This window comes from Sciurus carolinensis, chromosome 5 (genome assembly GCF_902686445.1).
Source record: "Sciurus carolinensis chromosome 5, mSciCar1.2, whole genome shotgun sequence".
Classification (NCBI taxonomy): domain Eukaryota; kingdom Metazoa; phylum Chordata; class Mammalia; order Rodentia; family Sciuridae; genus Sciurus; species Sciurus carolinensis.
In genome coordinates, this window is record NC_062217.1 from 138,873,383 (window position 1) to 138,891,111 (window position 17,729).

Sequence of the window (17,729 nt, forward strand, 5' to 3'; positions counted from 1 at the left end):
GAGAATATCTATTTGTGTGTGTATGTGTGTGTGTCTATCCATGAGACCGACTGAAAAATTAATCATGTACTTGAATCAAAGCCTTAGCAATTCAAAAGTGAACATTTTTATGAACCATATATTTATGATTATATACCAATGAAACTTAAATTGGTAATATTAAGGTGACAAGAATTACTACTCAGAAATTTAGAAACATATTTCTAGTAAGTCTTAGATCAAAAGAGTATAGTAAATGAGAAACCGGAATCAAGAAAGCAATGAAAGAGAGTACCCATTCTTTCAGAATCTGTGAGATCAAGCACAGTGCCATAGCAAGAGCGTTCTGCTGCTGAATCTACTGTTTCTTCAGGGGGGAAAGAGAGCCCAGGGTGGGCAACCAGTTCCCTGGAAGGCTCACTTCTGTCTCGTTTCAAGAAGAACACCAGGAGTGTCACAGGGTTAGACTACCTGGCATCAGCAAGAAATAAGAAAAGGGGTGGGGCTCACGACAACTAGCACACATCTTCAAGTGGTTGCCAGCGTGACACCCAGTCAGAGAAACTAACCAGAAGCTTTACCCACCCACAGAGCTGAACCACAGGCCCTGTCTGACTGATTCCCAGTTCGACTTGGCTTGGGTCCCTAGCCAACAGTCCAGTCAGACTACAGAGCCCAGCCTAAGGCACCTCTTAGGCAGAGAGCCAAACCAACAAACCTGCCTAACCGCAGGAATAGACTCTAGCCCCCATACAGAAGAGACTGCAAGTGACCCTACCCAGCGTAAGAGCCCAGTCCGAGCCTCCACCTGACCAGGGAGCCAAACCAGTGATCCTATTTAACTGTAAGCACAGTATGGGCCCTGCCCAGCCCACAGCCTTGTCCAATCACAAAATTGAGCCCACATTCTTAACTGATTATGGAATACACACTGGGGCCACACACAGGCAGGGAGTCTAACCAAAGAATCTATATCATTTGGTAATTTAGCCTGTGGTCCCACCTAACCACAGAGTATAGCTTATGGTCCTGCCTGATCATGAAGCCCAGATAGCAACCCCACAAAGCTGTGAGGTGCAGTCTGTGGTTCCAGCTGAAGAGGAAGGCCAGTGATTCTTCCAGACCATGGAACACAATTGATGACAGCACCCAATGACAGAGCCCAGCCTCCAACAACATTCAATTGCAGATACAGTCTACGGTCCCATCCGATAGAAAACCTGGCCAGTGAAACTGCCCCACCTAATTACAGAGCCCAGACTGCTGCACTGGACTAATGTGGCTAATAGCCTGTAGCTCTGCCCAAATGGATGCCCAGCAGCACCCTGACCAACCACAGAGCATTGTCAGTGGCCCTTCCTGGACAAGGAAGACAGTCAGTGACTCTGCGCAACTTCAGGGCACAGACTGAGGCTGACTTTATTACAGAGTCCAGTCTGCAGCCTCATCCAACTATGGAGCACAGCCCGAGGCCCCATCCGAATAAGGAGTCAATTCAGCAGTACTAACAGGTCTGAGAGTACAGCGTGGAACTCTACCTGAATAGAAGTGATTACAGATATTGGACAGCAGCCTTGTCCTATCGTGAAGCTCAACCAATAGCACTGTCTGGCCAGGTGGCACAGCTGGTGACCCATGTTACAAAAGGGGAGTTCATTATTCATTGACCTGACTTACAGACATGCTACATTAGGGAGTTTTTCAAGTTGAAATGAAAGGCTCCTAATTAGGAACATAAAAACATATGACTGTGTAAGACTCATCAAAAGTCTTCCTTGTTTTTACTTTTTAAATTTAATTTTTATTTGACAGGTAATACACATGTTTATAGTATACAATGTGATTTTTTTATATATGTTTATAGTGTAGAATAATTACATCAAGTGAATGAACAAGTCCATCACCTCACATACTTATGGACTACCATAAATCACTTCTGAATGCAGTATAAAATTTTTTAAAAAATGTATTTTCAAAACTGAATTTAATTCTATGCATATATGAGTTTTTCTGGATGAACCCAACTACTATGTGTAACTTTAAAGCTCTAATTTTAAAAAACTATAATGATGATTTTTTTTATTTAAACCACAATATAAGGAAGAAATAAATTGCAATATCAATAACCTAAAGTATGGCAAGGGGGAGAAAAGTAAAAATATAGAATTTTAGTATGTGATTGAAGATAAGTTGTTATCAGCTTAAAATATGATGTTATAACTATTAAATATGTTATTTAAGCCCTGTGGTAACCACAAAGGAAAACTTCATAGAAGATACACAAAATATGAAGAAAAAGGAATCAGAGCACACTACTCTAAAATCATCATATAAAAAGGGAAGAAAACAGACAAGGATAAGAGTAACAAAGGAACTACAAAACAGTCAGAAAGCATGACCCAAACAGGATATTAGCTCCTTATATATCAACAATTGCTTTAAATATAAATGAATTAAACTCCCTGATCAAAAAACATAAAGTAGTTGACTATATTTTCAAAACAAAGAATACAATCCAACACATTTTTATCTAGGAGACACTTTAGCTTTAAAGATACATATGAGCTGAAAGTGAAGGGATGGAAAAAAATATTCTGTGTAAATGGTATGCATAGAGAGCAGGGATGACTATATTTATAAAAGAAAAAATAGATTTTAAGCAAAAAACGATAATGATCAAAAGAGACAAAGAAGGTCAATTCATCTAGAAGATAACAATTATAATTATTTATTCACTAAACATTGAAAGAACCAAGTATATAAAGCAAATACTAAGAGACTTGAAATGATAAATAACAGCAATACAATAGTAGTTGGAGAATGTAATGCCCCACATCAACAATGGAGAATCAACAAGGAAACATTGGAAAGTCTAAAAAGGACAACCTTACCCTACAGGTAAATTCCATGTGGACAGGAGTGTTTATGATTAAGTACTACATCCTTAGTACCCAGACTAGTACATAATACAAAGCACCCAAGAAGCATCTTTTGAATTAATAATAAAACAGTAGCCTTCTTGAATATGGATGCCAAAACTAATAATTTTTAGCAAATAAAATTTGACAATACAGCAAAATATTTACATCACATCAACACATAGACATTCCATATCCCAATGTCATATAGTATTTTCATTAAAATCAGATATTATAGAGAGAATGATATATAATACCAACATTCTTTATTGTTATGAAGTTTCTATAAAATTCAATAAAATCAAAAAAAAAGTAAAATAATGGATATAAACATTGGGGGAAAAGAGTCTATGTTATTACTGAGATTTGTTCCTATACCTAGAAAACCCAGTTATCTTGGAAAAATTTACAGAGGAAATATTGAGTGATAGAAATCAAATTGCACTAAAATAGGTATAATGTCTAATTTTCTAAAAAAATAACCAAGAAAACCTTATCAAATATGCAACACAGATAGACAGAAAGATAGATACTTAAGCATTTATATACACACACCCACACAAGGCATTTTGGATTATCATGTAGCAGGGTGTCAAGGGAGAGAAGAAGAAGAAACCAGTCAAAATCAAATGCAAATATATACTTGTGTGCATGTTTATATGTATGTAAGTATTACAAACACAATGCAAAATTATATATATATATATATAGGCATATTTAACACAAAAAATAAGTTTAAAAAGAATTTCAATTTTTATTAATAAAATCAATTTTTAAAATTTTTTTATTTTCAAAGTATCATTTTGATTCAAAAATAGATACAGAGTGAAATAATTAAGAGGTCATTCTTGCTGGCTCCAATTCCAGGTGAAGGATGAGCTCCAAAGCCATCTCCTCCCAGGGCACTACCTCAGGTGCCCTGGCCTACTTAGCAATAACAGAATTTTTTCAATGTTTAAGTCCATTAGTTTGCTTTTTCTTTAGGATTTCATTGAATTTTCTGGAAACTTTATAAGAATAAAGAATGTTGGTATTATATATCATTCTATAATATCTGATTTTAACAAAAATACTATCTGACATTGGGATGCCAAATCAATGTCTATTTGGCATCTGCTGATGTGATGCAAATATTTTGATGCATTGTCAAAATTTATTTGCTAAAATTTATTTTTAGTTTTGGCATCTATATTCATGAAGATAACTGGTTTAGCAACACACTCTTTCTCTGAAACTCTGTATTTGGAACACTCTTCAATTATTAATTATTTCATCATAAACCCACAGGTTTATTAGCCATAAGGGAGAATTAGTGGACCAACCACAGGTGCCTGTTGCTCAATTGCACTTCTCTGTCAATGAGCACTACCAGAGGTCTGGCTTCACTCTGTAAGTTGTTGCTTTGTCGAATAGTGGCATGAATACAATGCCTAATTTTTCATTTTCTTTAAGCATCTTCTGGTCCTGACACAGCATACTGTTGAAACCAGGAGTCAGTGAGACTCTTAAAGAGCTTTCATTCTAAAGCAGCACCCCCACCCACACTCTCCATTCATTTGATCATAGTGTCGGTAAAAGGGTAGCTCACTGAATACATTTGGATGGGCACTAGTGAGATACAAGCCATGGTTGAATCATATCATCAGGAAAAGGAAGTCACTCAAAAAAAAAAAAAAAGTGATGCTAGAAGTGTTCACAATATTTTACCTTAAAAGGTAGCCATCATTAGAGAACTTAAACTATCTCAAATTTAAAATAAGATCAAAACAATATATTTAATCTTACATTTGTGTTTTACGTTTTCAGTATAAAATGTTTTAGTAGAAGAAAATGGATTTTTTTCTTTGTCACATATTATCTAAATATTAGGTATATTTCTTATTCTGGTGCAGTGCAAAGATTATTTTTATATTTTGTTTTTAGTATGGCATTATTTTAAAAATTCCAGTTCTCACAAGTCCATAGGCACATAAGCTAGGAGCACCCAGATTTTATATTCTCAGATATTTTCATATTTTTAAATTTAATTTAAATTATTTATTTTATCACAACCAGGTTTTTATTCTTTAAAAAAAAAGCTAAGAGTTAGATGTTCATAGTGGGGTGTGCCTATAGTTCTGCACTGGGGAGACTGAGGCAGGAGGATTGCTTGAACCCAGGAGTTGAAGACCAGCCTGGACAACACAATGAGACCCTATCTCACAAAAAAAAAAAAAAAGGAAGAAGAGAAAAAGAGAGAGAGAAAGGGAGGAAGGGAGGGAGGGAGAGAGAGAGAGAAAGGAGGGTCTCAGATCTTCAATTCTGCTATAGTTATTCTTAGTGATTTTTTTTATTAGATGCAGCTTTGAAAATTACAAAATTATTCTTTTTGATTAAAAATTCTTTAAGTCATAATTAGTATCATAAGAGGCCAATTTGTGTGGTAAAAATACTCAATTAAAAATTACCACTCAATAGTGCAATAATAGTTGTCACCCTTAGTCACCCTCCTGATAGGTGTAGAGACTGGAGAGATGCTGGGTGGGCTTGGAGCCATTTGTTGGCAATTACTATGCTACAGCAGAATCAAACTCAAATAATAAGACAGAATTCACTACTATAAGGCTACATTTCTTCTAAAGATTTATATAGCTAGTCTATAAAAAGGTTTAATTCTTCTCATTAATATCCATTTGATCCAATTCCTTAGAAAATTATGCATGGGTAGTTTTTTAAATGACCAGTTCACAGAAATTAATTCTTTACAAATCATTCTACCAGATTAATAAGTATATCATTTTTCTTATTCTAATACAAAATTCTAGAAATTTTAAAATGAATGCTTTATATGTATAGCACAGACCTTCTAGAAGGTAATGAGGAAATTTTGTCTCAAATAAGTTATAGAATTGTTGAAAGATGGAAGAAAAGCCCTAAAATATTGCAAGATCCTTCTGTACAAACATAGGAATAGATCAGAATTTGACAGCAACTAAGGTCAAATGTCCAATATTGTATCACCACAAAAGGATGTGACTGGAATTGAAATAACACAGCTAAGACCAGGACACAAACAATTCACTCAGGCCAGAGTGTAGCATTTCCTTCTTGCCTTCTTGTTTTTGTTTTTTGCTTTTTTTCCCCCCTTTTATAGCAAGGAGAAATAAAACTTTTTCAGGAGTTTACATTCTCTGTAATTGCTTTGGTTTCAGTAAATAAGATCAAGAAAAAAATGAAAGTTTTATTATTGCCCCAAATTCAACAATAAAGAAAATGTGGAGCTGATTTATTTTACAACTACAACAAATGCAACATCCTCTTGTTCTAAAAGCTCCTTTTGTTTATTCATTAATCTTATGGTTCAACATTATTGCATGCCAGCTCAGTCCCAAACTCTCTCCTGTGTACTGGCCATACAGTGATTCCCAGCATCAAGGAAGTAACTCCAGAAGGAACACACCGTGTTTATGAAACTATTGTGAAGCAGAGAGATAACATTTATTTCTGCACATAAATGCATAAACACTGCCTGAAAGTCTACCATCACCTGTCAGATGGTGCATCAGCCAAGTTGGAGCAAAGTCTGTACGTGCTTAGCAACATCCTTCTTCATTGAAGTACCCTCACTTCCAAAACACTCGCCATCCATACTCTCCAATCTATCCTTTTCCTTTCTTTCTACGTCCCTTGAAGTTTTTCTTCAACATAGCACTGATCATAACTTGTTTTTATGTTTCTTGTTCACTATTATATGCCCTTTTCTTGGCAGAGTGCCTCGCATAGGAGAGGAGATTAATAGATATTTTTAGAGTTAATGAATGGTAATTCACAATTTATGAACTTCAATACTTGCCCTGGGAAGAAAGTCAGGAGGATGAGGAAAACAGACCCTAATCCCTAACCAGTTACTGTCAAGTGTAGGTAGTCTGTATTATTACTTCCATCACCTAGACCTATAGTATCAAGAACAATGAGAGCATTTTCTTAACCTGAGAAAATGACCCACTAATACCATAAGGCATCTATTGTGTTACAAATTAACCTCTTTCTTATACATGTATTCTATATCATTCTTAAGAAAACTGAGAAAAGAGTAATGCTAATCATTTTCTGTGCACTGTGATGCACAGGAGGAAGCCCAACTGAGACAGACTGAGTGGGTGTATCCCCCATGGCTCAGTGGCAAGCCTTCCACACAGTATAAATGCTATTATGCTGGGTAACTTCAGATTATTACTCTTCACTCTTGGTTGATTCTCTCAATTTCCCTCTATCTTGTTTAACCTTGACAACGTTAATTCTGTATTGATGGCACAAATCTGTACTATAGCTCTGTTACTTTAATGCATTGCTCACTAGTAGACAACAGTTCTTCCCTCCTTAAGTCAAAAGCCACTTTGTCAGCTTTTCTACTGCATCAATATGAGATCCTCAGCAGTGGTTGCTTCGTGCTTTTGATCCCTTCCTAGAGTAGTAATTCTTTGTGTACTTTCTGGTATTTCTTAGTTGCCCATGAGGACAGCCAATGTCAAGGCCTTCAGAAAACTGGGGGTAAGGGAGGAACCTAGACCCATACATCAAGTGTGTTATAGTGTATGTAGCACAGAAGCTAATCCAGAGAAGCCAGAATACCAGCTGCAGGAGGGAGGAGTGCTGCGTTCTCCCCACATCACAGGTGCCTGCGGGTTGGCTGAGTCACCATCTTATTGCCCTGTCATCCAGCTCCTGAGGAAAAAGTAGGACTTCCTCTTCCTACATTATGCTGCTATTGATAGGAGCCTGTTATGGTTTGGATATAAAGTCTCCCCTAAAAAGCTATGCACTGGACACATGATATCCAATGCAGGAGTGATCACAGGGGAAATGATTAGATTAGGAGTGGTGCTGTGACCTAATCAGTAGCTTGATCAACCAAATGGATGAATAATTTGAAAGGATTACTGGGTGGTAACCGTAGGCAGGTGGGGCATGGCTGGATGAAGTAGGTCACTAGGGATGTGCCCTTGGGGACTATATTTTGTCCGTGGCTCCCTGTTCTCACTGTCTGTTTCCTGGCGGCCAGGAACTGAGAAGCTTTCCTGCCATGCCTTTCACCATGATGCTCTGCCCCATCTCAGGTCCAGAGCAATGGAGCCAGCTGACCATGCAGTGAACCTCCGAAACTAGGAATCTAAAATCAACTTTTCCTCCTCTAAGTTGTCAGGTTATTTTGGTTGCAGAGAAGAAAAGTTGACTTAACACCGAATCTAAACCTCAAAGCAACTGGGACAAGAAGGAGAAAGCAAGGATGTTTGATCACCTTATATAAATCCTTGATATAAAAGTTAAGAGGCTTCCTCCTCTGTTCCATTAAATAAAATACACCTCAGTGGTTTGCTTCATCAAAATACAACCTTGCTGTTTTCTCAGCTATTATACTGTTTTAGTCTGACAAGCATTCTTTCAAGATAGATGTGACAAGAACAATGCAACCTGTGTATATCTCCAGGAACAATAAGTAGAAACTTGTTATGGACACAAAGGAGGCCCACTTTTCATAGATGCTAATTGTGTTACTGAATTTCTAGAGCCAAGGTCTACACCTAAAATCCAAAATAGCATATGTAGCCACCTGGAGACATTTTCTAATGCCACTCTACAGTCTTGTGGGTATGAGATACTGACTAACAAAACGAATCATCCAGTTAGAGTCTCTCCTGTGTGTGAAAGAGATTTGACATAGTTTAGTAGCTTTAAACATAAAAGATCAGCCCTCCACAGACTGCTTACTTCCTCAAAGGTCCAAGACTGTTGTGGGTATGCAGACAAGGAAAAATAAATCCCATTCAACATGATGAACTGAGGAAAATGAGATAAAGTGCACATCCATAGTTCTTAAATGATTCTTCTCTCTTCAAACTATTAGAATAATAATGTATTTGGTTGTCTAAATACACTATTTTTAAACACAAATATATGATAGCCATAAATGCAAATTCTTTTAGCTTCTTACTGCTAAGTGAATAGGTTCTATTCTAAGCATTTTGCATATATTAATCCAACTTACTACTTACAACAGCCCCGTGCAATAGATACTATTATTAATATCATTTTATATATTAGGAAACTAAAGCACAGAAATGATAAGGCCTAAGGTCACATAGTAAATGAGTATACTGAGATAATAATTAAAATATGGTATTAGGTAAAGAACAATCCCTTTGTCACTTAATAAAACTTTATCTCAGGAAAATATGTATTTTCTCAAAAAAGTTCCTTGCCTTAGGAGGAAGCTCCTTCTCCTAGCTACTTGCAGTTCAAGTATTCCAACACATGGTATGTCCTCCTGCTGACAAAACCAAATTAGGGCAAGTTCTCACCAAAAATTCTCATTATGGGTAGAAAACTGATATCTGTTCATGTGAATTGTATTATCTGTTATGATTCTCCTCTTTCTGTATCAGACATAGAAAACCAAAATGTCAGAAATCCCCTAAGAGTTTCCCCAAAATGGTTATTCTAACAATTATTTTCTCCTAAAAATCAAAAGCATATTAAGGAACCATATTGATAGTTCATTCAAATAACCATCCTCTTCTTACCCAAGGAGTTCCTTGCTATCACTCTTGACCATTTCAAGATAGTCTGTGCTTAGCAAAGATGATTACAGACTGGGATCATGTCCCAGAAACATTTAAAAGCACATTTTAGAAAGAACGGTAGCTTTTAAATACAGTTACATACTGCTTCCCTCACTAGGTGCCAGTGGCTTATGAATCCTAGGTAAGCCTTTTACCTAAACTAAATTTAGAGACCTAGATCCACTAAAAAAATTTTTTAATTCTAAGCAGATCCAAGGTAACAAATGACCTGAGCTTCCACTGTGTATGTGAAGAAAATATATAGCTTCTCAGTCTGTGTCTTATTTCCTTGGTTCCTCCCTAAATAATGAGGCTACTTTAAGAGTTCTAGATTTCCAAGCTTGTGAGGTAATGGTGCATTTAGTGATAGAAGTGGGAGAGAGAACACACACCATTTATTTCCCTTCCTCTATCCACATGTGGGAGCATCTCACAATGTCCTGGGGCAGGGATGCGGGGAGGGCGGTGGAGAATATAGCAAGTCATAGAACTGTCAGACTGATCTCAAATACACAGTTTATTGTAAGGACCCACAGTTATTTGTCTTGAAGGATGCATTAAAGATAGAAGTCAGGAGGATCACACATGGTATATCCATGATCATAATAGCCAACTTCAATTGAACACTCACCGTGCACCAGACATCTTTCTAAATGCTTTACAAATATTAATTCATATGGTCTTCACGGGAAACCATGAGATAGGTACTATTCTTATCATCTACTTTTTACAGGTGAGAAAATTGAAGCACATAGTGCTTAAGTAACTAGCCAAGGTCACGCTGCTGGTTAAAGGATGAGTCAACCATGTGAACCCAGGCACTCCAGCCCCTGCACATGTCTGAGCTTAATCGGTATATCCCAGTTGCCTCTCAGAGCAGTTTTATGCTGTTTTCTTTCTGGTCTTGGAGAAGAAAGTTTTCAGGAATTCCTTGAAGTTTTGTTTTGTTTGTTTTGATTGTGATACCAAATAAAACCCCTACATAATTGTCATATTCGCTTAGCAGAGATACTCTGGACACATTTATCTGACTTCCACAACAGAAGCAAACAGTAGATAAGGCCTCCCATCTGTACTTGCATTGAAGATACTTTAAGAATACAGTGACTACCAAATGCACCACCACCAATACAAGTAGAGTGGCATATCTGGAGGGTGAGTGACTTCTGAACCTGTTGTATCCCACTACTTCCAACCAGTATTAATTTGTTGATAGAAACATGTCAGTATTTCTATACTTCTAATATTTATTTAGACTCGAGGAATGAACAGGAAATTTCATCATAGGTTACATAAACAATTGAGTCATTGGACCATCTCCACTGCAGAGTTCTAACTAGCAGACTCCATTCCTTTTTGAATGATTTTGGAGCTTTAGAATTAAATATAAATTAGAAATATCAGGAGAGACTGAGTCTTATTTATCTTACTCATTAATGTGTCAAAGGTACATTGAAGACATTAATGTGCATGACAGATAGTAGCCACTTAATACACCATGGTGAGTGAATGAATTAGAACAATAGTATTTTCTTCAAGTCTGGATCCATTGCTGGCTTGAGGGCACCAGATGAAGCTTTCTTATCCAAACTTTTTCTAGAATTTCTTCTGCAAAATTTGCAAACTGAAACAGTAGGCAAGGAAACTTTTTTTTTTTTTTTCACTTCCAAGGCTATCTCAGTTGTCCCCGAACTTGTTGACTACAAACCAGCACGGGACAACAGGTTGAATATAAAGACGTCCACTCACTCAAAGCACATAACCCAAATTCACATGCAAAGCATTGTCATGGTGGGTTCAGACTAGGTTTCAGTCTGAACTCTGCCACTTATGAACTGCATTTTGAATCTCTCATAACTTTAGCTTTCTCAACTTTAAAATCAAGTAATAATGCATGTTGAAGTTATTTAAGAATAAACTTAGATGATCTATCAAAAGGGCTAGCATGGCAACTGGCACATAAGAAATGCCTACAAATGGAGAAAGGGAGTGTAGTGGGAACATGATGGACACTAATTCTGAGGCTCATTCTGCATGCAATATTTTTAATCCTTTCTTTTATCACTGAAGGCATTTTGACTGGACAGTTAGTAAGTTTTCTTTCCAACAGTCTGTTTGTGTCCCTCAGGGCTCACTGAACCTCTCAGAGAAGAGCTGTGGTACCTTCTGACAATTTGCCAGGGGGAACTTGCCAAGAGAGCATCTCATCACCAGGGCATTGAGACATCTCATTACAATATTTTACTAGATGAAAGAATTTGATATGGTTTCCAGAAATGCTTAACTTGCCTCTAAGGTCAGGAGTCCTCATTTTAGTTCATCTCAAGCTGCATTGCCAAAAAAAACTTTAATGAAAATAATCCTTGACTGTTTCATACTCTGAAGATTTCTATCTAATATATTATTCTAAATATTAGCACATGGAGGAATCTCTTTGGATTCTTGGCCCCAATCAGGAATTCTATTGACTGTGTTGAGGGAATCTGACTTACAGGAAATATTTGTGCTTATTTGATGATTTGATCTATAAAACATAAAAGATGTGTTGGTTATAAGAACATTTAATTAGCTTAAAATGAGTTGCTACCACTAGAAGTATGGTTTTAAGAGAAGTAGACTGATGAATTCAAGATGGAAAAGAAGGAACTGAAGCTAATAAATTCATATGACATACCAGAAGCTAGGATATTTAACCAGCAGCAGCATGTACTGAACTTAATGTGTGCAAAGCTCATGTTTAGTATTCTCTCTTTCAATCATCACTAATCACCCTATTCTTTGATGTGGGTAAACAGATCCTAACCTTAAGAAAATGTAGAAAATAAAGGGATAATTTACCTGAAGTCCTTTATCTAAGAAATGGTGAGTTCTCAACTTAAACTTCAAAATCTGAATCCAAGGTCCAAGATTTCTCAAGCTACAATTTCATGTCCCTTACCATTGACTTATGCAGATGATAAAAATCTTCTCTCACAATAGAAAAATGTAGGGTTGCACAGTCTAATTTTATAATTAGTATATAGCAAAAGATGCTATCTTTTAGGATGCCCAATATTGATACTAATGAATTGAAAAGGGACCCCAAATTCTGTCAGGTGAGAAATAAACAAGATCTCAGTCTCCCTAGAGATCAATTGATCTAAGTAAACTCTGCAATTATGGATTTTTCACCTTTTTTTTTTTTTTTTTTTTTTTTGGATTTTCCACTTTTAAGGATTTTGCTGTGTTTGGATCACAGTCCAATTTCAGATCAACTGGTTACATAGGATAAACTTCCTCTACTCATCACTAATTTCTCCCAACTAATGACTCTTCCTCCAAAATCTTTCCTGAGTAATGTCATAAATAGATTGAATAATCATAAATAAAAAGATAATCATAGCAATGCCAATTCCACCTTGTGGGATTGGTTCCTGAAGGCATGTTTCAGACCATTCACTTGATTTTCAGACAAGAGTGGAAATAATTGGGCTACACCAACTCTATTTTTATTAAATTATTCTGCAGAACAGTATGTTGGAAATATTCTGCCTTATCCACCTCCACAGTTTTGCTATATGAGGACAGTGGTCTGTAGAAAGGCGGCTGTAAGCATTTAAAACGCCACATTTAATAGTCAATTTGATTTCTTATGTACTTCAATGGACATGGTCTCAAAGCTCAAACTTGAAGAAAAATTTCCATTGGTGTCTGTAATATAATAATGATTTTTCTCTACTGTTCAGGACTATGTGTTTTGTTCAAAACAGCTTTTTATAAACACTTAACTTTACATTGTATTCTACAAACAGTATCATGAGGTCGACCACTGCTACACAATGGAATATTCTACCAATTTGTGGGATCTTTTAATATTAAGTCCCTAAAATGTGTTCCAGACTGGGAGGTAGATCTGTGTAGCATGTGGTTTCCCAACAGAACTCTTCTGTGCCCTGAGATTTGCAGTAACTTCGGCAGCTTCCATGTACAAGAGCATTAGACCAAAGACCTTGGCTCTAATGCTGGCTCCACTGGTAGAATTCACTTCATTTAAATAAATTTTCTCCTCTCCAAAATGTGCAGATAGAACAACATGATTTCTAAGATTCCCCAAAAAGTTTGAGGAAAGAGGGGAGGCTCCAAAGTCTCTTGCTCCTGCCTTCACTCCACACCCTGTATGCACATAGACATCTTCACTTCTTCCCCCATGCAGTTGCATACGCCACTGGAAGCAGGGGTGACTATCAGGATTGGTCTGATTGTCAGACTGCAGGGCACCACTGGAGCCTGGTTCACTGCTGGGTGGGGTTGCCATACAGTGCAATTGTAAGTGGCTTTTCCTTCTGCTCTCAGCCATGCAGCTGGAGTGGTGAGTTGGTACAGATTTTCTTTTTGTATGGCTCTGCCCTCTCTCCTTTCTGCCTCCAGCCAAAGCCTGAGCTCACAGTTCCATTTCATTCTAGGTCAAGTTAGGCATTATATTAAAAACCATGGCATTCTTTCTTACAGTGTCTCTCTCCTTCCTTCTCCTTCTCCTTCCTACTCCTTCTCCTTCTTTCCTTCTCCTCCTTGTCCTCCTCCTCCTCCTCCTTCTTCTTCCCTTCCTCTCTCTGTACTTCTACTCCCCTGCAGCTGGCAGATATGACAGATTGGATATGACTTTCTCTCTGGCAGAAAATAGAAATCATGCTCATACAGTCCAGTCAACTTCACCAGAGTTCTGTGGACTGAGATGTCAAGTTCACACCCAACTGACAAACACGTGGCTTTTTCAATTTGTAACCGAAAGTTCTGTCCTTGTCCCTGATGCCAATTCAATAACGAGGACACATTTTTGAGAAAAAGGTAAACGAAGTTCTATTGCTTTGCTAGCAAAGGAGAAGCACAGGGGACTCATGTCCCAGAAGCTGTGATTCTGCCCATCAGGAGGAACAGGGGGATTTTAAAGGCTCTTCAAAGGTTACATTCCAGGTGTCCCAGCGAGCCCTGAAGGTGTGTTAACATTCACTTGTTAATTTGGAGATATTCACTTTCTAGATCCTCTGGCAGATATCTCCTTCCCATGGAACACAGATAACTCAAGGTAATCTTGTTCCCAGGTCCCAGGGTAGGGAGGGGGAGACAGAGAGAAGAGGGAAAGGAAAACATATACCTTCTAAAAATAAGCCTTAGATCCATATTCAGAAGGTGAGGTCGACCACTGTTACACATTTACTCTCTGTGGGTTCCACATGAACACGCCTTCCTAGAGAACTGTCCAGGGAGGATAGGAGGCTAGCTGGGAGATAGATGTTGTGAATCCTTTAGTTCTAATACTCTTTTGTCACCCTAACACCACACCAAAGAGATGCTTTGGAAAATATACTCTGATTTCAAAAACAACTATAAACAATAATTTTATCAGAAATAAGTTTATGACCTAATTAGTGTAGCATTTTCATAAAATATATTCTCTGACCTTGCGGAAAAAATTTGTTGATAGTTTGCATCAGCCCAAATCTCTTTCTCAAAATCAATCTCTCTCTCTCTCTCTCACACACACACACACACACACACACACACACACACACCAATGTAAGCATGTATGTCTATCATAGCACTATACTGAGAAGGACTGAGAATCTGTTCCTTCCCAGCCTTGACATCATCTAAACCAGGGAAACTCCCTTGATGGTCCAAAGAAGAAATAATAGAATTAGTCCTCTCTCTGTCTCTCTCTCTCTCTCTCTCTCTCTCTCTCTCTCACACACACACACACACACACACACAGTACAGAGAGAGAAAGAGAGAGAGAGAGACAGAGAGAGAGAGAGAGAGAGAGGAGAGAGAGAGAGGAGAGAGAGAGAGAGAGAGAGAGAGAGTTTTGCTTATATCCACTGCATTTTTCCTCCCTCTGGGAAGGCACCTCAAATACAAGTTACTGCAAATGCGGAGAGTGAATTCTCAAGGACATATCTCCAGACTAAGATTCTCTGCAGGCAAAAGGCAGCTAACCTTCTATGCCTGGTGGAGTTCAGAGAGCTCCTTTAACCAGGAGCAAAGTTGAACTGAGCTTCTTTCCATTTTGTCTTCAGGGCAGTGACTTGTCAATAATGAAACTTTCCAAGTGCTTAACCTCCCAATCCTGTCATGAGAATCCTATCTTTTCCACACCATTGACTAGAACCTAAGTGCTTCTTTCAGAGCAGAAGAAAAGGAAATAAAGCTGAGAGAATATGCAGCAGCCACCTCCTCAGGCAGTTATGAAAACTCAAACTAAAGGATCAGGTCTGGCTTTCCAGAGAAGAAAAGAAAAAGTCACAAGACAAAAACATTCAAGATCTGTCAAGTTCCAGAGTTCCTTCGTCAGTACTTTCTTGCCATTGTGATAACAAATGCAGTCCCTGTCAAAGAGAGTTAGTTCTTCCTAACATTCCCCAAGTGATTCTCCAGCTGCTACCATTAAGCAATTCTGTTTTCTAAAGTATGAGAACATTACAGTAATTAGACGTGGATCTTCGTACCATTTCAGATCTTCAATGTTGAATGCCTAATAGCAAAGGTTTTGCCTAAGCCTTCTTAGTACAGTGGCCACTTTCTTTCATGTACCATCTTTTTTCTCAAAAGAAAGGTGAGCTCATGGTGATAGGCTGGTTCCAAACCCAAGGCAGAGTGGGCTCTAGATGGGAGAACTAGTAGGGGTCACCTCTTATACTGCACAACAGCAGGATGTGCCATGGTGGAGGAAGGTGGGAGAGAAAAAGAAAGAGGGAAGATGAGGGCTAACCAAACAGCACAGAAGAGGCAATTAAAAAACATGTTCTGGCAAATCTTCTTGTTAGTCAGTGTTCTGTTGCTGTGACAAAATATTTGAGAAAAACAACGTAAAAGGGAAAAGGTTTATTTTGGCTTACGTTTTTAGAGGTTTCAGCCCAGGGTCAGCTAGCTCCATTGCTATGGCCTGCGGCAATGCAGAGCAACATGACAGAGGACGTGGCAGAGCAGAGCTGTTTACCTCATGATGGCCGGGAAACAGAGAGAGAATAAGAGAGGAAGGAGTCAGCGACAAGCTATAGCAGTACCCAAGCGCACATTCCCTTCAACTAGGTCCTGCAGTTTTCATCATCTACCAAGAGGCCATTCAGGTTATAGCCATCATGATCCAATCACTTTGCAAAAGTCACGCCTCTGAACATTGCTGTACTGGGGACCCAGCCTTCAACACATGGCATTCCAGATCCAAACCACAATAATCTTGTCACCTTCCCTCTTTGGAAAGAGGCAGAAAATAACAAGGTGACTGTGCTTGGTGACTGTGCATTCCTCAGGGTGGCATGAGAGAAGAAGGTAAGGGAACCTACACTGACCCTAAGTGCTCCTTCCCCCATCTGACTCCCTCAGGAAAACATAAGTGCCTAGACCTCCTACATATAATGTGCTTCTCTAGCCAAAACTGAACCCAACAATTAAGTATGTTATGTTTTGTTAAATTACCTATTCAGAGAAAAATTTTTAATTAGGCAGAGTGGCATATGAGGATTGGTAAGGTTTCTCTCCCTATCACCTGACTTCCCACAAGTACTTCTGAAGAAATGATTTAGACATATGCAACCACATCTATATTTAGTGCTTTTTAAAAAATAGTCAAATGAGAATCATGCACAACACACTGTTCTGTCACTTGCTTTTTTAATTTAATGTATTTAGACATTTTTCATATCTGTGCATCCAGATGTAATTTGTTCTCTTTTAAGGACTAAATTGTGTTTGGGCAAATGCTAAAGTGTAATGAGTCCTCTCAAAAGTGACCATTAGGTGACTTGCATTATTTATTATTACAAATCATACTGCAGTTACATTATTTGAACATATATCTTTGTGTAACTAGGCAAGTATATTTTGTCTAGAGAAAGTGGAAACCTTGACTTCAAAAGCATTCATATTGTAAATTATGATATATGTCACATCTTCCTCAACAAAATGCCTGTAAGTGAAGTGTTTGCTTTTACACAAGCTTCCCAATCCCAGTATTCACCAGTGGGCAAAAATTGTATGAATATAAATATGAATAAAATTGGAAATATGCTCCCTATAAAAATTTTAAGTATGAATTTATAATGTCTTATTTATATAAATCTAGACATCTATGCAAAAATATCATTTTCTCTGTAAATAACCTATTCATATTCTTTATTCATTTTCTTTTATATTGTTCATTTATTCTTCTTGATTTGTAAAAATATATACATATTGAAATTACTATATGTTTATCATG